Raw genomic sequence first — 21134 nt, 5'->3', positions numbered from 1 at the left:
TGTATTTGCCAGAAGATCTTAGTATTAAGAAACTGCATGAAATGTATTGAGAGAAATATCCAGCAAACAGTGTTTCCTATGAAAAATACAAGGAAATTTTTGTTACAAAATTCAGTGTATCATTCGGGTATCCACATACTGATGTGTAGTACAAGTGATGAACATACAGCAAATGAAGAGAGATCTGAGGCTGAGAAATTGAAACTATCATCACATTCTGATGCTAGAGGAAGTGAAGGAACAATGCATTTTGGAGCAAACCTTTCTCTTCCTAATTTAAGTACCAATGATGTTTATTACTACTCCCATTCATCCTTTCATGCATTTTATTATTAAATAATATTTTGCTTTACTCAGGGAACATAATACCTTGAAGTGTAGGTAGTTTTGATTTGCAAGAAAGAAAGAAAGAAAGAAAGAAATTACCAGAAATGTAATTTTTTTTTAAACATATATAGTAATTAGTGTTCATTTTTATCATTGGTTAAGCATTTTCTGTAGATGTTTGATGAAAACAATGTGTGTGTGAGTCATCAGTCCATAGACTGGTTTGATGCAGCCCTCCATGCCACCCTATCCTGTGCTAACCTTTTCATTTCTACGTAACTATTGCATCCTACATCTGCTCTAATCTGTTTGTCATATTCATACCTTGGTCTACCCCTACCGTTCTTGCCACCTACACTTCCTTCAAAAACCAACTGAACAAGTCCTGGGTGTCTTAAGATGTGCCCTATCATTCTATCTCTTCTTCTCGTCAAATTTAGCCAAATTGATCTCCTCTCACCAATTCGATTCAGTATCTCTTCATTCGTGATTCGATCTATCCATCTCACCTTCAGCATTATTCTGTAACACCACATTTCAAAAGCTTCTATTCTCTTTCTTTCTGAGCTAGTTATCATCCATGTTTCACTTCCATACAATGCCACGCTCCACACAAAAGTCTTCAAAAACATCTTTCTAATTCCGATATCAATGTTTGAAGTGAGCAAATTTCTTTTCTTAACAAAGCTCTTCCTTGCTTGTGCTAGTCTGCATTTTATGTCGTCCTTACTTCTGCCATCGTTAGTTATTTTACTACCCAAGTAACAATATTAATCTACTTCCTTTAAGACTTCGTTTCCTAATCTAATATTTCCTACATCACCTGCCTTCGTTCGACTGCACTCCATTACTTTTGTTTTGGACTTTTTTATTTTCATCTTGTACTCCTTACCTAAGACTTCATCCATACCATTCAGCAACTTCTCGAGATCTTCTGCAGTCTCAGATAAAATAACAATATCATCGGCAAATCTCAAGGTTTTGATTTCCTCTCCTTGGACTGTGATTCCCTTTCCAAATTTCTCTTTGATTTCCTTTACTGCCTGTTCTATGTAAACATTGAAAAGGAGAGGAGACAAACTGCAGCCTTGTCTCACTCCTTTCTGGATTGCTGCTTCTTTTTCAAAGCCCTCGATTCTTATCACTGCAGACTGATTTTTATACAGGTTGTAGATAATTCTTCGTTCTCGGTATCTGATCCCTATCATCTTCAGAATCATAAATAGCCTGGTCCAATCAACATTATCGAATGCCTTTTCTAGATCTACGAATGCCATGTACGTGGGCTTGTCCTTCTTGATTCGATCCTCTAAGATCAGACGTAAAGTCAGGATTGCTTCACGTGTTCCTACATTTCTTCTGAAGCCAAATTGATCTTCCCCCAACTCAGCTTCAACTTGTTTTTCCATTCTTCTGTAAATAATACGTGTTAAAATTTTGCAGGCATGAGATACTAAACTAATGGTGCGGTAGTTTTCACACCTGTCAGCACCGGCTTTCTTGGGAATAGGTATAACATTCTGCCGAAAATCGGATGGGACTTCTCCTGTCTCATACATCTTACACAGTAAATGAAATAACCTTACCATGCTGGTTTCTCCTAAGGCAGTCAGTAATTCAGAGGGAATATCATCAATTCCAGGTGCCTTGTTCCTATTTAGGTCACTCACAGCTCTGTCAAACTCTGACCTCAAAATTGGGTCTCCCATTTCATCAGCATCAACAGCCTCTTCATGTTCCAGAACCAAATTATCTACATCGTTACCTTGATACAACTGTTGGATATGCTCGTGCCATCTTTCTGCTTTGTCTTCTTTCCCTAGAAGTGGCTTTCCATCTGAGCTCTTAATATTCATGCACCTAGATTTCATTTCTCCAAAGGTTTCCTTGATTTTCCTGTACGCAGCATCTACCTTTCCCAGGACCATACAGCCTTTGACATCCTTGCACTTCTCCTTCAGCCATTCTTCCTTAGCTACCTTGCACTTTCTATCCACTTCATTCTTTAATCACCTGTATTCTTTTCTGCCCTCTTCATTTCTAGCATTCTTGTATTTTCGTCGTTCATCAATCGGGTCTAGTATCTCCTGAGTTATCCGCTGATTCTTAGTTGATCTTATCTTCCTTCCTAACATTTCTTCAGCAGCCCTACTGACTTCATTTTTCATGACTCTCCACTCTTCCTCTACTGTGTTTCCTTCGGCCTTTTCATTTAGTCCTTGTGCAACATGTTCCTTGAAACAATCTCTCACACTCTTTTCTTTCAACTTGTCTAGATCCCATCTTTTTGCATTCTTTCCTTTCTTCAATTTCTTCAACTTCAGATGGCATTTCATGACCAACAAGTTGTGGTCAGAGTCCACGTCTGCTCCTGGGAAAGTTTTGCAATCCAACACCTGGTTTCTGAATCTCTGCCTAATCATAATGAAGTCTATTTGATGCCTTCCAGTGTCTCCGGGTCTCGTCCACGTATACAGCCGTCGTTTGTGGTGTTTGAACCAAGTATTGGCGAGGACTAAATTGTGATCAGTGCAGAATTCAACCAGCCGACTTCCTCTTTCGTTTCTTTGTCCCAATCCAAATTCTCCTACTGTGCTACCTTCTCTTCCTTGGCCTACCACTGCATTCCAGTCTCCCATCACAATTAGATTCTCGTCACCTTTGACATATTGTATTGAATCTTCTATCTCCTCATATATTCTTTCAATTTCTTCATCATCCGCTGAACTAGTAGGCATATAGACCTGCACTATCGTGGTGGGCATTGGTTTGGTGTCTATCTTGGCGACAATAATTCTTTCACTATGCTGGTCGTAGTAGCTTATCCGCTGCCCTATTTTCTTATTCATTATTAAACCAACTCCTGCATTTCCCCTGTTTGATTTCGTGTTGATAATTCGGTAGTCGCCTGACCAAAAATCCTGTTTTTCCTGCCAACGTACTTCACTTATACCAACTATATCTAACTTTAGCCTATCCATCTCCCTTTTCAGATTCTCTAACCTACCACAACGATTCAAACTTCTAACATTCCACGCTCCGACTCGCAGAATGTCAGTATCCATCTTCCTGATGATCGCCCCCTCTCGTGTAGTCCCCACCCGGAGATCCGAATGGGGGCTAGTTTACCTCCGGAATATTTTACCCGGGAGGAAGCCATCATCAGTACATCATTCATACAGAGAGAGCTGCATGTCCTCGGGAGGTAGTTACGGCTGTAGTTTCCCGTTGCTTTCAGCCGTGTAGCAATATCAACACAGCTAAGCCATGTTGAGTATTATTACAAGGCCGTATCAGTCAATCATCTAGACTGCCGCCCTTGCAACTACCGTTAGGCTGCTACCCCCCTTTCGATGAACCATTTGTTAGTCTGGTCTCTCAACAGATACCCATCCGATATTGTTGCACCTGCGGCTCGGCTATCTGCATCATTGGGACACGCAAGCCTCCCCACCGCGGCAAGGTCACATGGTTCGCAGAGGAGGATCTGCAATACAAGCTGTTCTATTTTGGTCTTGAAATAATAACACCAATAATTTTTTTGCTTAATTTCAGGGAAAAACAATCATGGTCCATTGCATGATGCATTTGTTAACTCGTTTATAACGATTACTGCAAAAGTGGTAACGATAATGTGTTCATTTGCTCCAAACATATGTTTCTTTGATATTATCAAGACATAAATTCTCTAGTTCTGAGATTTTGTTCGATATGGAGTCTTCAAACTTTCAGTTTGCTTTCCTGAAAAATTGACTGTATGTGACCGTGATCTTTTTTCCCCTGTACCCTTCATACATTTGAGAATTATGAAGCACTTACACATGTGGTATTTAGTATTATTGCAACTTTAAGTGAGAGTGAATGCTGAGACTTGAGAATCTTCACTACGCTTTGTCAGTCTGGCAACTAAAAATAACTGTTCACCACTTCTTGAAAATGTCAACATTCCAAGAGAGTCACCTCCAGTTGGAGAAATAAGTCTGTCCTGTGAACAGTCCAGAAGACACGGAACAAAATTCTCTGCGAAACATAAAGGGGGAGGGTGGGGTTTTTTTTGTGTTGTTGTGGTTTTTTTTTTTTTTTTGCTATTGGCTTTACGTTGTGCCGACACAGATAGGTCTTATGGCGACGATGGGATAGGAAAGGCCTAGGAGTTGGAAGGAAGCGGCTGTGGCCTTAATTAAGGTACAGCCCCAGCATTTGCCTGGTGTGAAAATGGGAAACCACGGAAAACCATTTTCAGGGCTGCCGATAGTGGGATTCGAACCTACTATCTCCCGGATGCAAGGTCACAGCCGCGCGCCTCTATGCGCACGGCCAACTCGCCCGGTGATAAAGGGTGTCACCTTGTTTCTTGACAAGGCAATAGCCCAAAAGCTTATTATAATGTATATAACATAAATATAGGTTATACCAACTCGATTAGTAAATCTGTTGTAAAATTTTGTTTAGAATTTGTCATGTTTTGAAGTTTTCGAATCATTTTACTGGATTTTTGCCATTATTTTATAGATTTTTTTTTAACATTTTTAGGTCATCAAAATCCTGGCCCCTTTTATAACTTGGGTTCTTCACTCTGCTGAAACTAATTTTGAATAAATAAATTTATAAACTGTCTTAAAAAGACAACTTACGGTAAAACCTGGAAGAAAAAAAAAGCTTGATTAAAATAGAACTAAGTTTCATTCTCAAGAGATTATCAGATTCCATCAAATCCCACTCAAAAATATTTTGAAATTCTATTTAAATCCAAAAATATTGAAATTTGGAATGTATCTTAATAAAATCCACACTCTCTCCACTTTTCAGCAAATTGCGCTCCGGGATGTTCTTGTGTGATCCCCATTTTCTTCGAACCTTTTTCTACTTCATTGTGTAAAGGTACCTCAAACCATTCTTCATCTGTGATGGACACAGTTTCTGAATTATGCTTCTGAATTGCAGACTCTGGTGCCTGTTTTGCAATTTTCTCAGGGAGGTCCTTGATTCCTAACAAATCTGACAACATAGCATCTTTAACGAACATGCTAGTTACAACAGTAGGTAGATTGTACTTATGACAGTTTGTGGCCTTGGTACCTTTCCTATCAGAATCCATCCAAACTTGGTCTCAGTTGCTGCCAAACCTGAACTGAGGTCTATCTTCTTTCCCATGAGTTGTTTGCCAGCTCAAATAATTTCTATTTGGGGGGGGGGGGGTGTGGAATTGACATTACTCAAGTTTTTATTATGAGATGCCAGTTCTCTTATCCAGGGGCCCTGTCTCACTGAGGAAATGTCTCGACGTATTACTGCTTGGACTGAACCTTCAAAATTACACCCATACTAGTCATGTAAGCTAGAGAGATAAACCCTACAGACATCATTCCTCCACCCCCTTCTTTAATTAAGTGTGTGTCCATTTTACGTTCCTTGTACTTGAAGGATTAGCTAGCACTTCATTGTTGTAGGAGTTGTATGTTGCTCATCTTAGACATAGCTTGGTCCTCAGCTTGTGGAAACTTAGTACACATTTTGGGTTTTTTCTTCTTCGTCTTCTTGAATGTCCAAGTTTGAAACTACAAAAACAAAAAACTGTCTTCTTCCACCAGCTTATGTCTCTTCCCTAAAGTCATATTTTGAACTTTTATACCGTATAGGGAACTGTGACTTAAACTGCAAAATATGATATTGGCCTGACTTTCAGTAGTAATGAGTAGCAGTTGAAATCTTGCCTAAAACTGACACAGGTACTATTTCTCCCTACAGCTTTCTCAGTAGCCTAATCAACTTTTCTGCATTTCTAAGACCAAAAGCTGCCTTAACCACTGAAATTCTTTGTTCCCCCTCAGCTTCAGGGGGGGCGGGGAGAGAACATTAACTGAGCGAGTTATATTTTTCCCACCACCAGCTGCGTCAACTCCTCGCCCTTGAAGAATAATTGCAGACCTTTGCCAGGCTGTCAGCAGTTCTTTTGACAAACAGAACTTGATAACTGGGAACAGAATTTCTTCCATCGTTACCTTCAAAGTTTCAAGGGCTCCAAGGTAACTTTCAAGGCAATCATACAATGAAACAAAGTGACATACTGGAATTAGAATTTCTTCCCTGGAATATGAGCTCAAACCACTCCCTTACATAGACGGTATTTCTAAAACGTGTCTTCAGTGCTTCAGTGGCCTTAGGGTAATTCTCGGAAGTAGCGGAGTAACTCAGCCTTCAGTCATGGATTGGAATAGGTACTGAAATTTGTCTGGATCTAAAGTTGTGTTAATTTTCTTGAACTGAGCCCAGAATTGTAGCCAGTCCTTATCATAGTCACTGAATTTTTTAAATTCAAGAAGGGGAAATGTATATTTTCTCAGTGCACACAAAATCAAATGTAGGGCATTTTCAGTAATAGCCTTTTCTTCTCTTTACTTTAGAAAACTGGCAACTTAAATTTGATGTGTGTGTAATTTACTTGTAATAATGTCATCAGAAGCATTAACCTCTTTCTGAAGTTCATCTTCGTCATGTTCTTTAAGGAGTAGGTTGAATATGTGGCCTGCAAGTACAAGTAATTATTCCTGTTTCTCTTGAAGTAGGTTTAATTCTGCTTCATTTGCAACAGGATCATGATTTTCGTGATTCAGAATATCAATTATCTTCTTGTGTAACTGCATATATGCATGGCGGCAGTCTGTTTATACCTTCTTCAATTGATCCACATTTGCGAGATCATTCTGTCACAGTCGCCAGATGTTGATTTGTAACTAAACTAAATGATTAAGTGACCTAAATATGCCATAATGTATTTATTTTGGGTTAGTTCTATCACTCGCAATAATAATAATAATAATAATAATAATAATCTCTAACAGGCAACATATTGGTATTCAACCACATAGCTAACTGATAAATTACTAGACCTAATTTATCTTTCCCTTACAATATGCAACAAACCGATTTTAACCTTCAGTTGTATCAGCTGACTAATGAACTCATATTATGAGTAAGATATTTTATTAGTTATTTATAAATCTTTATGAAACTAAATTTGGTTAACTAATAATAATTTTTTATGACTTCTAATATTATTAGTTTTATGAAATAGGGCCCAAGTAATTACAGAGATGGTAAAGGCAGCGGGCCCAGTAGTAGTGCTGTGGTTATGTAGATTATTTATAGGGACATGGAAGAAAGTGGAAGTCATAGAAGATTGAGATAAGGGGCTAATAATACCAATATTCAAGAAGGATTATAAGAAGGAATGTAACAACTCTGAGGAATCATCCTTTTGTCACATCCAGTCAAGGTATTTCAGAGGATATTGAAAGGAAGGTCGAGGATGAAAGAAAATGGAAAAAGAACATTATGGCTTTAGGAAAGACAGATCAATATTTGACCTGATCTTCACACTGAGGCTCATGATGGGGAAACGATGGAAGTTGGTGAAGGATGACGTCATAATATGGGGAGAAAATGAAAGTGAAATTACATGAACAAGTTAATGTATAGAATTAGGTGATAGAAGAGTTTGGAATTAGAATAATCATAGAGAAGAGTAAAACAACAATGATGGTAAGAGGTAGAAAGGAAGGAAAACTGGAAAACCAATAGAAGTGGTGAAAAGTTTAAAATACTGAGTGGAAAAATTTCTATATTGATGTGATGTTCATTTGTTTGTCATGTACAGTGTTCCATAGTATTCTTCTCAGTTTTATAATTCATGGTCTGGGTATTGTGATCTCATGCTTACTTTTACTATTTGATGGTGTCCACCAGTAGTTGCAATTGCCTACGGTCTTCTACTTTCCAAATTGTCACTCAAAGAGGTGCACAAGTTGCATTTTTTATCTGGTGGTATAGCAACTAAGGAGATTGGAAAGAGAGTACAAGATACAAATGGCTTTTGTCAGATTGTGAGGGGTATGCTGTGGAACCGTGAACTACCAAGGAATTGCAAAGAAGTTCTGTATACAATCTGGTATGAACCAAGAAATATGCAGCAGGTAAAGGATGGCGCACATAATGTCATACATTGAAACTGTATAAATCTGGGCTCAGAACCGTGTCCTATCGTAAACCTTGTTTCATCACAAGTTATAAATCAAATTATAACCGTATTGGAGATCAGAATATCAAAGTTTACAAACAAATGAATTATACCACCATTTCCAATACTTCACAATCCTTATATTTAGGATACAAACATTATACAGATGTTAAAAAATTGGGACATGTTTTGCTTAAAAATAGTAAGCATCATCAGCCAGAAAATATAACACCGAAGTAAGGTCAGGGCCCTTAACTGGTTTCATCAAGTAGAATTTTTCGCAATTTGTAATGAGATTTTAACCAGTGATTTTTATTTATCTATACTTCATTTAATCTAAAGCTTTTAGAAGGTTGAAGAACATAGCTATGAACTAATTATATTATTAAGATTGTAATAACTTTGATTGCTTCACACATGGTCAAATTATAATTTCGACGTCATTTTTCCATACCTGGCAACTTTTCCGATTTAGGCGCGAGACTCCCGATTTTCGACAGTTCTTCCCGCCTCCCGATTATTCTATTATTTCTCCCGATTTTAGCCTATTCTTTTGTGAACTTCAAACATTTGTTTTCAAATCCTGCCATTTTAAGAGTTTTGTCTGTGCATTGCACAGAATGTCAAAAGAATATTTCCGTACCGGTCGTGATCACAGTAACAAGACGGAATGTACGTTTCAATTTTCCGTAATTTCTGTCTATCTGTATGTATGTGCGCTTATCACGAGAAAACGGCTGAAGAGAATTTAATTAAAATCGGTATATAATGTTGGGGAATATGTTGCTACAATCTAGGACATGTATAATTTTATTCACGCTTAGTGAAATGGTAGGTTAGGGGAAAGACTAAAATTTAACTGTCAAATATTTATGTTATTATTGGCCCTTTCGAAAAACACTGCATAACCAAAATTATATATTATTAAATTTCCTATAATTTATATCTTACACATTTTTACCGTACTGTCCAAGATAACAGAGATACTCATGAATTTGGATTTTTGGTGCTAAGTCCATATCAACGCCGAGGTACAAGAAAATGGGTGAACAGAATTTTATGTAAAGTCGGGGAATAATAATTATTATAAGAAGAAGAAATAAGAATAAAAATAAAAATATTCGCCCTGTTCAAAATGGTAGTTTAGGGGAAGGTGCCAAAAATTTAATTTTTAATTATCTATCTTATTGGTCATATCGAAAAGTACTACATAATAAAGTTATAGAGAATACAATTTCTGATTATGTATGTCTTCCTCACTTTTACTATACTGGCTATAATAATATTGGTGGTGATGGTGACTTAATTGTGAAGATTATAAGAATGAGAAAAAAGGAATGTAGGAACGATCGCTTGAATAATAACACGAGAGGGAGTCGTTAAAGAAAGGATGACTCACTTTACACTACATGCTCTATTATCGCTGAGTTGGAAGAAAACTAAATATGAAGGCGTCCAATATAGAAAGCCCATAGAAATTGATCAACAATAACATTACATTGGCATTTGTTTGTTGTAATGTGCTTTGTGTATTCTGCTGCCATTTATCTCCGATATATGGGATTGCTGCTGTTTATCGCATATAACAGCCTGCCTGGATATTGGCGGGAAGTAGCTGGGGAGTTCGATCTCTTTCTTCTTTAGCATGCCATTCCTCTGGTTCATAAATTTTCTGATACTACCGGTACGCAACACACTGGATCATCATAGTATTCCAGCTATTCAATCCCTACTCTTTGGCAGTGATTGCAATGAGCAGTGTACACACTTAATAATTACACAGGAGTGTTAGCGCCTGTCTGCAGTTAGCTCTGGAACTTTGAACTGTTAGATCGGCACCGTAGTGCTATTAAATTTAAGAATCTCATATTATATCCATATTGATCTGAGCATGTAAAAGAGGTAACTTAAGAACTCCACCTCTTCAATACAAATACACTTAAGAAAATGGAAATTGCAACACCATGAAGGCATTGGTCGTTTGTGTTGATTTTCAAGATATAGAACGATGCCATGTAGGTATGTAAACGATCAAAGTTTCAGATCCATTGGATTGTTGCTACAGGTCTCCCCACGTGATTGGTTGCGGAGGAATCAACTCCAGTATACGGACTCTCTGGTGTAGCGTAGTTGACTTGCAGTCTGTGCAGTGAAGTGTTACCCGTCAAACATGCCTCGACGACAGAGAAGAGTACGCTATCAACAACTGTCGCCGTTTGAGAGGGCTCAAATAATTGGGCTGTGTGAGGCTGGATTATCGCTAAGGACTGTCACTGCACGTGTTGGCCGACAGGCATCTATGGTACAACGAGTATGGCAGCAATGGTCAAATGAAGGTCCCCACACTCGTGGACCTGGCACAGGCCCAGCCCGACAGACAACTGTGAGAGAGGATCGCCACATCATTCGGATGGCCCGGATGGAACCCCATGCAACAGCAGCGCAAATTCAAGCAGCTGTGGCACCCCACGTTACACAACAAACAGTTGGTAATCACCTGCGTGCAGCTGCCTTACGAGCCCGTGTCCCTGCAGAAGGTGTTCCATTGACCCCACAACAGGGACGTGTAAGGCTGGCCTGGTGTCGAGAAAGATCGACATGGGTCAACGAATAGCATAGGGTCGTCTTTAGTGATGAATTGCGCTTCTGTCTTGCCCGCAGTGATCGCCGGAATCGTGCGCCAACGTTCCAGCTAGAGGGGCCGCCCAGATCTTATTGTCGAGAGGCACACAGGGACAACACCAGGCATTATGGTCTGGGGAGTAGGGTTGGGCAGACCGGAACATTCACTTGTTCCGCAACATTAGGAACTTGAGGCGGAGTGTTTCGGTACAGAGTGCCAGGACACAGGACTGTAACTGCGTCCTAGAGAGAACTTCGAGAGGCAACAGGACACGCTCCGCTTCAGCTGGAATGTGTCTGAACCGAACGTGCTGTGCCAAGGCCGTACTAGATAGATTAGTTGGCCTTGGCTGTGTCTGCCTGTCGATACCGGCTGTGTGCCGCCCTGTGTTGGAGTGTCAACATTTTTCCATCCAGTTATATCTTTAATTCCAAAGCGATGACCCGTATTTTTCTTGGGCTTAAAGGTTTCCTTAAAGTCCAAATTAATTTTTAACATCAATCCCCGAGAAAGTGTTGAGGGAAATTTTCGAGATATTGAAGAAAGTAAATGGAAGTTGAGAGGGAAGGAATTCGAAGTGCAGAGAGCATAAGGCACATTGGGACGCAGGCGAAGCAGCTAAAGCAGTGCAGTGCAGAGCAGATTTTTGTAATCCACACAAATCATTGCACCATCGCAAGTTGACAGACAGGACAGGACAGAGCAGAGCAGAGCAGGCCGGTTCTGCACGTACTTCCGCCTACCACGCGATGTCTTCGAAACACAGTTTCCTGCGCACGTGTCACGCAGTTAAGAAATGGAGGAGAAAATTACCACAGCCATTCAGTCTCACCATGTTTTGTAGGTACTATGTGAATCATGTGGACTGCAATGCAGTATGTACGTATGTATGTATGTATGTATGTTCGTGAGAAAATGGCTGAACAGAATTTAATGAAAATCGGTATGTAAATTCGGGGAATAAGGCACTACAGTCCAGGCTATAAATCATTTTATTCACGCTGCATAACAAGGTAGTTTAGAGAGAGGCCTAAAATGTAATCCACCGAGCAAGTGGCCGTGCGGTTAGGGTCGCGCATCTGTGAGCTTGCATTCGGGAGATAGTGGGTTCGAACCCCACTGTCGGCAGCGCTGAAGATGGTTTTCCGTGGTTTCCTATTTTCACACTAGGCAAATGCTGGGGCTGTACCTTAATTAAGGCCACGCCCGCTACCTTCCCAATCTTCCACACTTCTTCCGTCGCCGAAAACCTTCGATATGTTAGTGCGACGTTAAACAAACAGCAAACAAAAGAATTTAATCCTCATATATCTATGAAACAATCCATGGCCCAAGTTCTCGCAACATATAGAATTTAAGTCAAAGATCTAATGCTGATTATGGAGAGCATCCTCGCCGACTCCGTCGCCGTCATCCATCATCACATTTATGTGAAGAGATAAATACGGAAAATCATTTATCATGTCTTGTCAAATATAAATGCAAACGCGTTCACAACAGATTGTCAATGTTGTCTTGTGACAACTAGATGAAAATCTAGCAGTACATTTGTAAATACATATTTTTCCCTCTCCCCCACTGTGATCCTATTAATGAATTTACCATGCAAGTTGGTCATGCGGTTAGGATCGCCTTGCTATGTGCTTGCATTCGGGAGATAGGGGGTTCGAACCCCACTGTCGGCAACCGTGAAGATAGTTTTCCGTGGTTTCCCATTTTCACACCAGGCTAATGCTGGGGGGGGGGGGCTGTACCTTAATTAAGGCCTCGGTCGCTTCCTTCCCATTCCTAGCCCTTTCCTATTCCATCGTTGCCATAAGACCTATCTGTGTCGGTGCGACGTAAAAAATATAAAAAATAATCATGAATTAAATTCTTTGCTTAGTCCATATGAACGCCGATCGGTAACATAGAAATATTGTACAGTCTTGTAAACTGGCGAAGGTGGTTGTTTTTATTGCGATTGTCTTAAGCTGAATAACCGCGTTGCCATCAGCACAAGGGAAATTGTGAAGATGACTGACAAAATGAGAAAAATCGCGAATGCTTGAAGAAAAAGAAAAAAGAGCCTCTTTATACTGGATGCCCCAGTATCATAGAGTCTAAAGAAAACATGTTATTTCTGAAAACTGACGAGACCCTGCGTGGCAATGTGCGCTCACGTCCACTTCGCAATTTCGTAAGCATCGCGGTGTTCTGTTATGCTCTGCTCTTCCCTGCTCTGCAGCCAACTGCTTCTCAATGTGCGCCCGGCCTAACAGCACGAAAGTACAACAATGTATTCATCCAGTTATATTTTTAATTCCAATGCGACGACCTATATTTTTCTTGGGCTTAAAAGTTTCCTTAAAGTCCAAATTAATGTTTAACATCAATCCCCGAGAAAGTGTTGAGGGAAATTTTCGAGATATTTATTACTCACTAATTACTCACAATACAAACCAACATTCAACTGGTGAAAATATTCTTGAATTGGTTACTTTTAAACACCTGCACTGCCATTGTAACCGTGTTATGTGTATTTTATATTGACCGGAAAAATCTTAACCTAATAGCAGCCTTTAACGTGATTATTGGGCGCGAATTTCAGTGTTCCGACTGTTCGTTCACGTTCCCTGTAGCTTTATGCTGGCTGGACCATGGCCATAACTACACACAGGCACACACCACACAGCACGTTCCGTACAGGCACACTCCCAGTTCCCACTGGCGCGGAGCATGTAATGTTGCCTCTCGAAGTTCTCTCTACACTGCACAGTTGCAGTCCCGCATCCCGCGCGCCCGCTGCACAGTTCAGCTAGTAGGCGAAGGGCAGTGCATAGTGGCGCTTCAGATGGGACAGCGAGTCAGTGTCTCCGGCTCGCTTGAGAATGTTTCGGAACAATTGACACTCGGTGTTCTGGAACAGCGGAACATAACTGTGCACCGACACCTTGTGCCGAAACAGGGACATAGTGCCCAACCCTAGCTGGGGAGCTATTGGCTTTAATGTGAAATCACAATTAGTGCTTGTTGAGGGCGCTATGACTGCTCAACAGTAGGTTGATAGGGTACTCAATCCAGTGGTTGTCCCTATGATGGCGAACATTGCTAATGGGATGTTTCAGCAGGACAATCCTCGGATTCACACTGCACGCATCTCTAGAGAAGCTCTCCACGACATCACAACCTTAGAATGGCCCGCCAGATCCCCAGCCCTCAGTCTTATTGAGCATGTGTGGGACATGATGGGTCGACAACTGGTCAACCGTCCTCAGCCACCCACAACACTGGAACAACTGACCCGTGCAGTGCAGCAAGTATGGGCCACAATTCCTCAAGAAGTGATCCAGGGCCTTATTGACTCCATGCCTCGACGAATTCATCAGTGTATTGCAGCTCGTGGTGGGCACATCCTGTATTGATTGTTGTCCAGACTTGCGGTCAGAGGGACCTGAAAGTGTAATCATCGAATCACAACTGAACACTCGTCCTGCATGTTCAATTGCAGCAATGTAGCTCCACTCCTTCTGGGTGTTACAATTTCCATTTTCTTCAGTGTAAATGTTATAATGGTTAAGTTACAACATGTTTACTTGGAACTAGTTTCAACGCTATTTAGCGTTATCTTCAGCCATAATGTGAGAAATAAACTTAGGTACAAATATACAAACATATACATTACACAAAATTTTATAACATTATGATTAAATAAGAGTATAAAGGGGGAATAAAATAGTGAATAGATATTCAATCGTAAGTTCAGAACTTGGCAGTCATTGTCAAAATGATCCATGGAGAGTGAATTAAAATAGTAATCTAATTGTACAAACACGAGTTAGGACTAAACAAACACATCTTTTAAAAGTACATGTAACACTTTAAAACTTTAAGCCCGAGATGAACCTGGTAGTCAAAATTAAAATTTGTAGTCACTTTCTTCATTAAATGATGTCACTTATTAACTAAGAGTGTAGTGGACATTTTCTTTGAGCTTTTGACAGAAATATAGTATTTAATTTGCTTAAGATGTTCTTCTGAGAGCTTTGAAGTTAATTTTACATCATGGCTGTGCTGTTGTCTGTGTCTATTGTTTTTATGTTGCAACGTAACGTTTAAGATGGAGACCAAGTTATTGAGCCGAGGTTTCTACGATGTTCGCAGTTCAATGTGGAACCTGCGATGTAAAAATGAGATATTTATAAAAGTTGATTAAGTGAAGAAACAGAGAGAGCTTGGGCTATGGCTGAATGAGACTCACCTCTGGCAGCAAAGCTGTGACGCGTGATGGATAAGCTTGGGTTAGGGAATTAGCTGGTCTTGGGGTAGGAAGGGAGAGGGAAGGAGGAGGAGGAGGAGCGGTAGGGGAGGTGTGAGGAATGGAAGTAAGGGGAATTGTTTGTGAAAGTGTGTGGCGTGAAAAAGTATTATACATAATATGAAAGACAGATTTTATTCGGAATTTTACTGTTTTTGAAAAATGCATTGAGAAAATCGAACAAGATCTTTGGTTTCTCGGAGATATTTAAGTTTGAATTAAAATATAGATCTAAATTAATATAGCAGTTTTCAATAATATCTAGTAAAGAGCCTTTATTTAGAACTTTTAATACCTCAAGATCTTGACCTATTTCAGTAAGGTTATGTTAAAATTCTTTGATATGTAGGCCGACTGCAGAAAATCGGTTATGCTTTATAGCACTGACGTGTTCCATATATCTCATTTTAAAACTACGTCCTTTTTTACCTAGGTAAGAGCTATTGCAGTCTTGACGAGAAAACCTATATACACCTGATTTTGAAAAAGGACTACTTTTATTGCGTTTTTTAAAAATGTTAGTGACGTTATATATTTCCTTATTAAAGGTAAATGTTGAGACCGTGGCAGTGCTAGTTTTGTCTTTTATTAAGGTGTATTTTGGGCGATATTTGAATTTATTGATTATTTTTTCAATAAAGGTTTCATTAAATCCATTAAATTTTGCTATAGAATGAATAGTGTTGTGTTCCCTATTTAAATTTTTTCTGGACATCAGAATCCTGGGTGTTCGATCTACTAAGCTATTATATGTAGCTGCTTTTTGTGTTTGAGAATGTAATGAGTCATTTCTTATAGTAATGGCCATTTGAGTGGGCTTTCTATAAATACTATATGTAAATGTAGGGGGATGTCTATTGATTGTTATGTCTAGGAAATTAATAGGATTATTTATCTCTGATTCTAAGGTAAATTTAATGTCGTGATTGATACTATTAAGGTTTTCGAGGGTGGATGGCGCATCTATAGAGCGTTCGTCCGGGATTAAAAGTGTGTCATCCACATACCTAGCCCAGAACTGAATATTAGCAAATTTAATGTTATTGTCGATAGCGGTATGCTCTAGAAAATCAAGGTAGATCTCTGCCAAAATCCCCGAGGCCGGTGACCCCATTGCCAAACCGTCTTGTTTCTAAATAACCTTATCAAACGTAAAATAATTATTGTTAGTATTAGTAATTTTAAAATAGTCATGAAGTCCTGAACTTCTGGTTTACTTATTTGACTGTTAGCGAGTAAGTTTTTTTCGATAATCGGGAATAATGAATTAGGTTTTATACTGGGATACATGTTGACTATACAGTATCAAACGAGTGCATTGAATGATATGGTTGAAGTTTGAAACTGTCTAGTTTTTTTTTTACTAATTCTAGAGTGTTCCTGATAGATTTATTCAAAGAGATAATATTTGCTGAGAATTTGTTGGATAAATTTAGTTTAGTTTACTTTATTATGGGTCGAATAGGGACACCGGTCTTGTGGATCTTAGGTTGTGCCTTAGCTGTCGTCAAACTCGGGTTCATAGTGATTAACTTTTGTTTTTCCTGTTCAGTGAGGAGAAAAGATGTGTTTTTGAAAACTTGTTTCAATTGTCTTTGAATTAATTGTGTCGGGTCCTTAATTGTCAAAAAGGATTCATTATCAAAGAAATTCTTGGTTTTTTGAACGTAATCTGTTTTATTAATAACGACTGTTGTGTTGCCTTTATCAGCCTTCGTAATAATGAGTTGGTTATCTTTAACTTTCTTTTTAAGATTAAGAATATATTTTCTTTCAGTGAAAGAATCCTTGTTGTTGTTGATGTTAGGGGCGCAATACGATTTAAAAATGCTTTTGTTTAATTTTTTTTTAATGTCCATTCTGAGTTTGTCTTGTAGGTCATATGGCATCTTATTGATAGCAACTTCCGATTCGACTATGAGTTTTTTCTCTAAAAATCGTATTGCGTCCCCTAACATCAACGACAAGGATTCTCTCACTGAAAGAAAACACATTCTTAATCTTTACAAGAAAGTTAAAGATAACCAACTCATTATTACAAAGGCTGATAAAGGCAACACAACAGTCGTTATGAATAAAACAGATTACGTTCAAAAAACCAAGAATTTCTCTGATAATGAATCCTTTTCGATAATTAAGAAGGAACTGACACAATCAATTCAAAGACAATTGAAGCAAATTTTTTTAAACATATCTTTTCTCCTCACTGAACAGGAAAATCAAAAGTTAATCACTATGAACCCGGGTTTGCCAACAGCTAAGGCACTACCCAAAATCCACAAAACCGGTGTCCCTATTCGACCCATAATAAACTACAGGCCAAGCCCTTTGTATAAATTATCTAAATTTATCCAACAATTTCTTAGCAAATATTATCGATTCTCTTCGAATAAATCTATCAGAAACACTCTAGAATTAGTAAAAAAAAAAACTAGACAGTTTCAAACTTCAACCATATCATTCAATGCACTCCTTTGACATAGTCAACATGTATCCCAGTATGAAAACTAATGCATTATTCCCGATTATCGAAAAAAACTTACTCGCTAACAGTCATTTGAGTAAACTTGAAGTTCAGGACTTCATGGCTATTTTAAGATTACTAATTAACAATTATTTTATGTTTGATAAGGTTACTTACAAACAAGATGGTTTGGCAATGGGGTCACCGGCCTTGGGGATTTTGGCACAGATCTACCTTGATTTCCTAGAGCATACCGCTATCGACATTAACATTAAATTTGCCAATATGCAGTTCTGGGCTAGATATGTGGATGACACATTTATAATCCTGGACGAACGCTCAAAAACCTTAACAGTATCGAGCACGACATTAAATTTACCTTAGAATCAGAGATAAATAATTCTAATAATTTCGTAGACATAACAATATATAGACATCCCTCTACATTTACACTCAAATGGCCGCTACTATAAGAAATGACTCATTACATCCTCAAACACAAAAAGCGGCTACCTACGAGGTGCGGCAATTAAATAACGAGACTGCGCCCCTCCTCCTCCGTGATCGCATGGTGGGAGGTTGTCATTGGAACGTAGTTGACCTTGATCCTTCCTGAGCAAGCACACTTAGTTTCGTCGTTCTGTCTGCTTTATTTTGCTTTTGAAACTTTGTTGTAGCGGACGCTGGTGTGTAGTCGTGCTGCGATCATGGTGGACATAAAATTCGAGCAGGGCATTAACCATAAATTCCTAGTGAAATTAAAGAAATCCCCCACAGAATGTTTTCAAATGTTAAAGGAGGCACTTGGTGACAATGCTATGTCACGTGCACGAGTGTTTGAGTGGCACAAACGGTTTTCTGAAGGTTGGGAAGAGGTTGAAGATAATGAACGTCCCAGACAACCTGTGACTGTCAGAAGTGAAGGAAACATCCAGAAAGTCAACAAAATTGTGCAGAAAGACCAACGTCAATACTGTAAAGAAGTCCTAATCAAGCTAAGGGAAAGAGTAAGGAAGAAATTCCTTCTACACCAAGACAACGCACCAGCCCACAATGCCCTGCCTGTGAAGCAGTTTTTAGCTGACACGTGCATTCCTGTGCTAGAACATCCTCCGTATTTGCCTGATCTTGCTCCATGTGACGTTTCTCTCTTCCCAAAAGTGAAAAGTGTATTGAAGGGAACACATTTTCAGTCTGTGAAACACGTAAAAGTAAGAACGGCAGAGTTGTTGCGCCGGGTGACAAAGGATGACCTACAGCATTGCTCGAACAGTGGAAGGCACGTATGCAACGTTGTATAGATAGGGGAGGGGAGTATGTTAAAGGGTATAAAAATGTATTGTAACTTTGTTTGCAATACATCACATTTTTCACAACAGTCTCATTATTTAATTGGCGCACCTCATATTATAGCTTAGTAGATCGAGCATTCAGGATTCCGATATCCAGAAAAATCTTAAATAAGGAACTCAACACCATTCGTTCTATAGTAAAATTTAATGGATTTAAGGAAGCCTTTATTGAAAAAATAATCAGTAAATTCAAATATCACCCAAAAACCACCTTAATAAAATACAAAACTATCACTGCCACGTTCTCAACATTTACCTTTAATAAGGAGATATATAATGTCACTAACGTCTTTTTTTTATTTTTTATAACGCAATGACCGAGCTCGATAGCTGCAGTCGCTTAAGTGCGGCCAGTATCCAGTATTCGGGAGATTGTGGGTTCGAACCCCACTGTCGGCAGCCCTGAAGATGGTTTTCCGTGGTTTCCCACTTTCACACCAGGCAAATGCTGGGGCTGTACCTTAATTAAGGCCACGGCCGCTTCTTTCCCACTCCGAGCCCTTTCCTGTCCCATCGTCGCCAGAAGACCTAACTGTGTCGGTCCGACGTAAAGCCAATAGCAAAAAAAACCGCAATTTTAAAATAGCTTTTCGTACTAGCAATAGAAGTAAAGAGATCCTGCATAACTCTACATCGGTTAATAAAAGTAGTCCTTTTTTTTTTTTCAAAATCAGGTGTATATAGGTTTTCTCGTCGGGACTGCAATAGCTCTTACGTAGGTCAAACAGGACGTCGTTTTAAAATCAGTTATACAGAACATGTCAGTGCTATAAAGCATAACCGATTTTCTGCAGTCGGCCTACATACCAAAGAATTTAAACATATCTTTACCGAAATAGATCAAGATCTTGAAGTATTGGAAGTTCTAAATAAAGGTAAAAGTAACTTCAAAACTCTCAGAGGAACATCTTATGCAAATTGAATATTGTATTTCTGTCAAAAGCTCAAAGATGATGTCCACTGCTCTTAATTAATAAGTGACATCATTTAATGAAAAAAGTGACTACAAATTTGAATCTTTGACTACCAAGTTCATCTCGAACTTAACTCTTACAGTGCCAAAGTGCCGATGCATCGGCTCTTACATTCTGTACGAAAAATGCCAGGATGCCGATTCGATCGGCACCCTCTTATAAGTGGTGTAGTTGTGCAGTAAGGCGCTAGATTGCGCTACAAATCAAGTATAAAGAAGTTAGAATGTTTGTAATTCCTTCTTATGTCAGTAGATGGCACTGACATAGCTTCATTTCTGCTAGTTTACTCGTCAGTTGTGAGTGTATGGTCTGTGAGCGCTTGACGTCTCCCATTATGGCAGCCTTCTTGTTTGTTTATGTCCGCGTGTTTTAATTTTTTTCAATCATTTTATGTTCTAATTGACGCATTTGAGTTATTTATCATAATATATTAAGTTTACTATTGTTTCTACTGTAGTTATAGTTACATAGCAATTTATTTAGGTCGTAAAGTTGTATATAGTACATTTATCACAATAAGGCATGTCATCACGTATGCCTATTTCAGGAGAAGAAATTGAGGAACTTTTGGGTTGTTTTGAAGATGTAAGCAACTGTAATTTTAGTAAAAGTGATGATTATGATGTTTCTGGGTCTTCAGATAGTGCACCAGAGAATGATGTAGCCATGCCATTGGTTAATGGGCTTACAACATTTCGTGCAGTGTCGAAGATTTATCGTGACAGTGCTAATGAAAATGATAGTGACAGTGAATTAGATGATTGTTTGACTGAATGCATATTCCCTGCAAGTAATGTTGTCCGTACCCACCTTTTTTTATGAAATCCCAGGGCAAAACATAGGCCTACCTCAACCTGATGCTCCACCTATAGAATATTTTACTCTGTTCTTTACACTTTCATTCCTGACACTATTAGTTGATTTTGTATATTGCTCTGATCTTCTGAACTATTCTGTAGTAGCAAATACTGCTACTGGACACAGTTCTCAAATAATTACTAATACTGTCCGGCTCCATGGCTAAATGGTTAGCGTGCTGGCCTTTGGTCAGAGGGGTCCCGGGTTCGATTCCCGGCAGGG

At 39.0% G+C, this 21134-nt stretch overlaps 1 protein-coding gene across 2 annotated transcripts in view; it reads left to right on the top strand.

Annotated features, from left to right (window-relative positions):
* Positions 1-21134, top strand: part of Cpsf6 (cleavage and polyadenylation specificity factor subunit 6) — a 383523-nt gene that overhangs the window by 339921 nt on the left and 22468 nt on the right. The window lies entirely within an intron of this gene.

This window comes from Anabrus simplex, chromosome 3 (assembly GCF_040414725.1).
Source record: "Anabrus simplex isolate iqAnaSimp1 chromosome 3, ASM4041472v1, whole genome shotgun sequence".
Lineage (NCBI taxonomy): Eukaryota > Metazoa > Arthropoda > Insecta > Orthoptera > Tettigoniidae > Anabrus > Anabrus simplex.
This window is presented reverse-complemented; position numbering and strand designations above follow the sequence as displayed.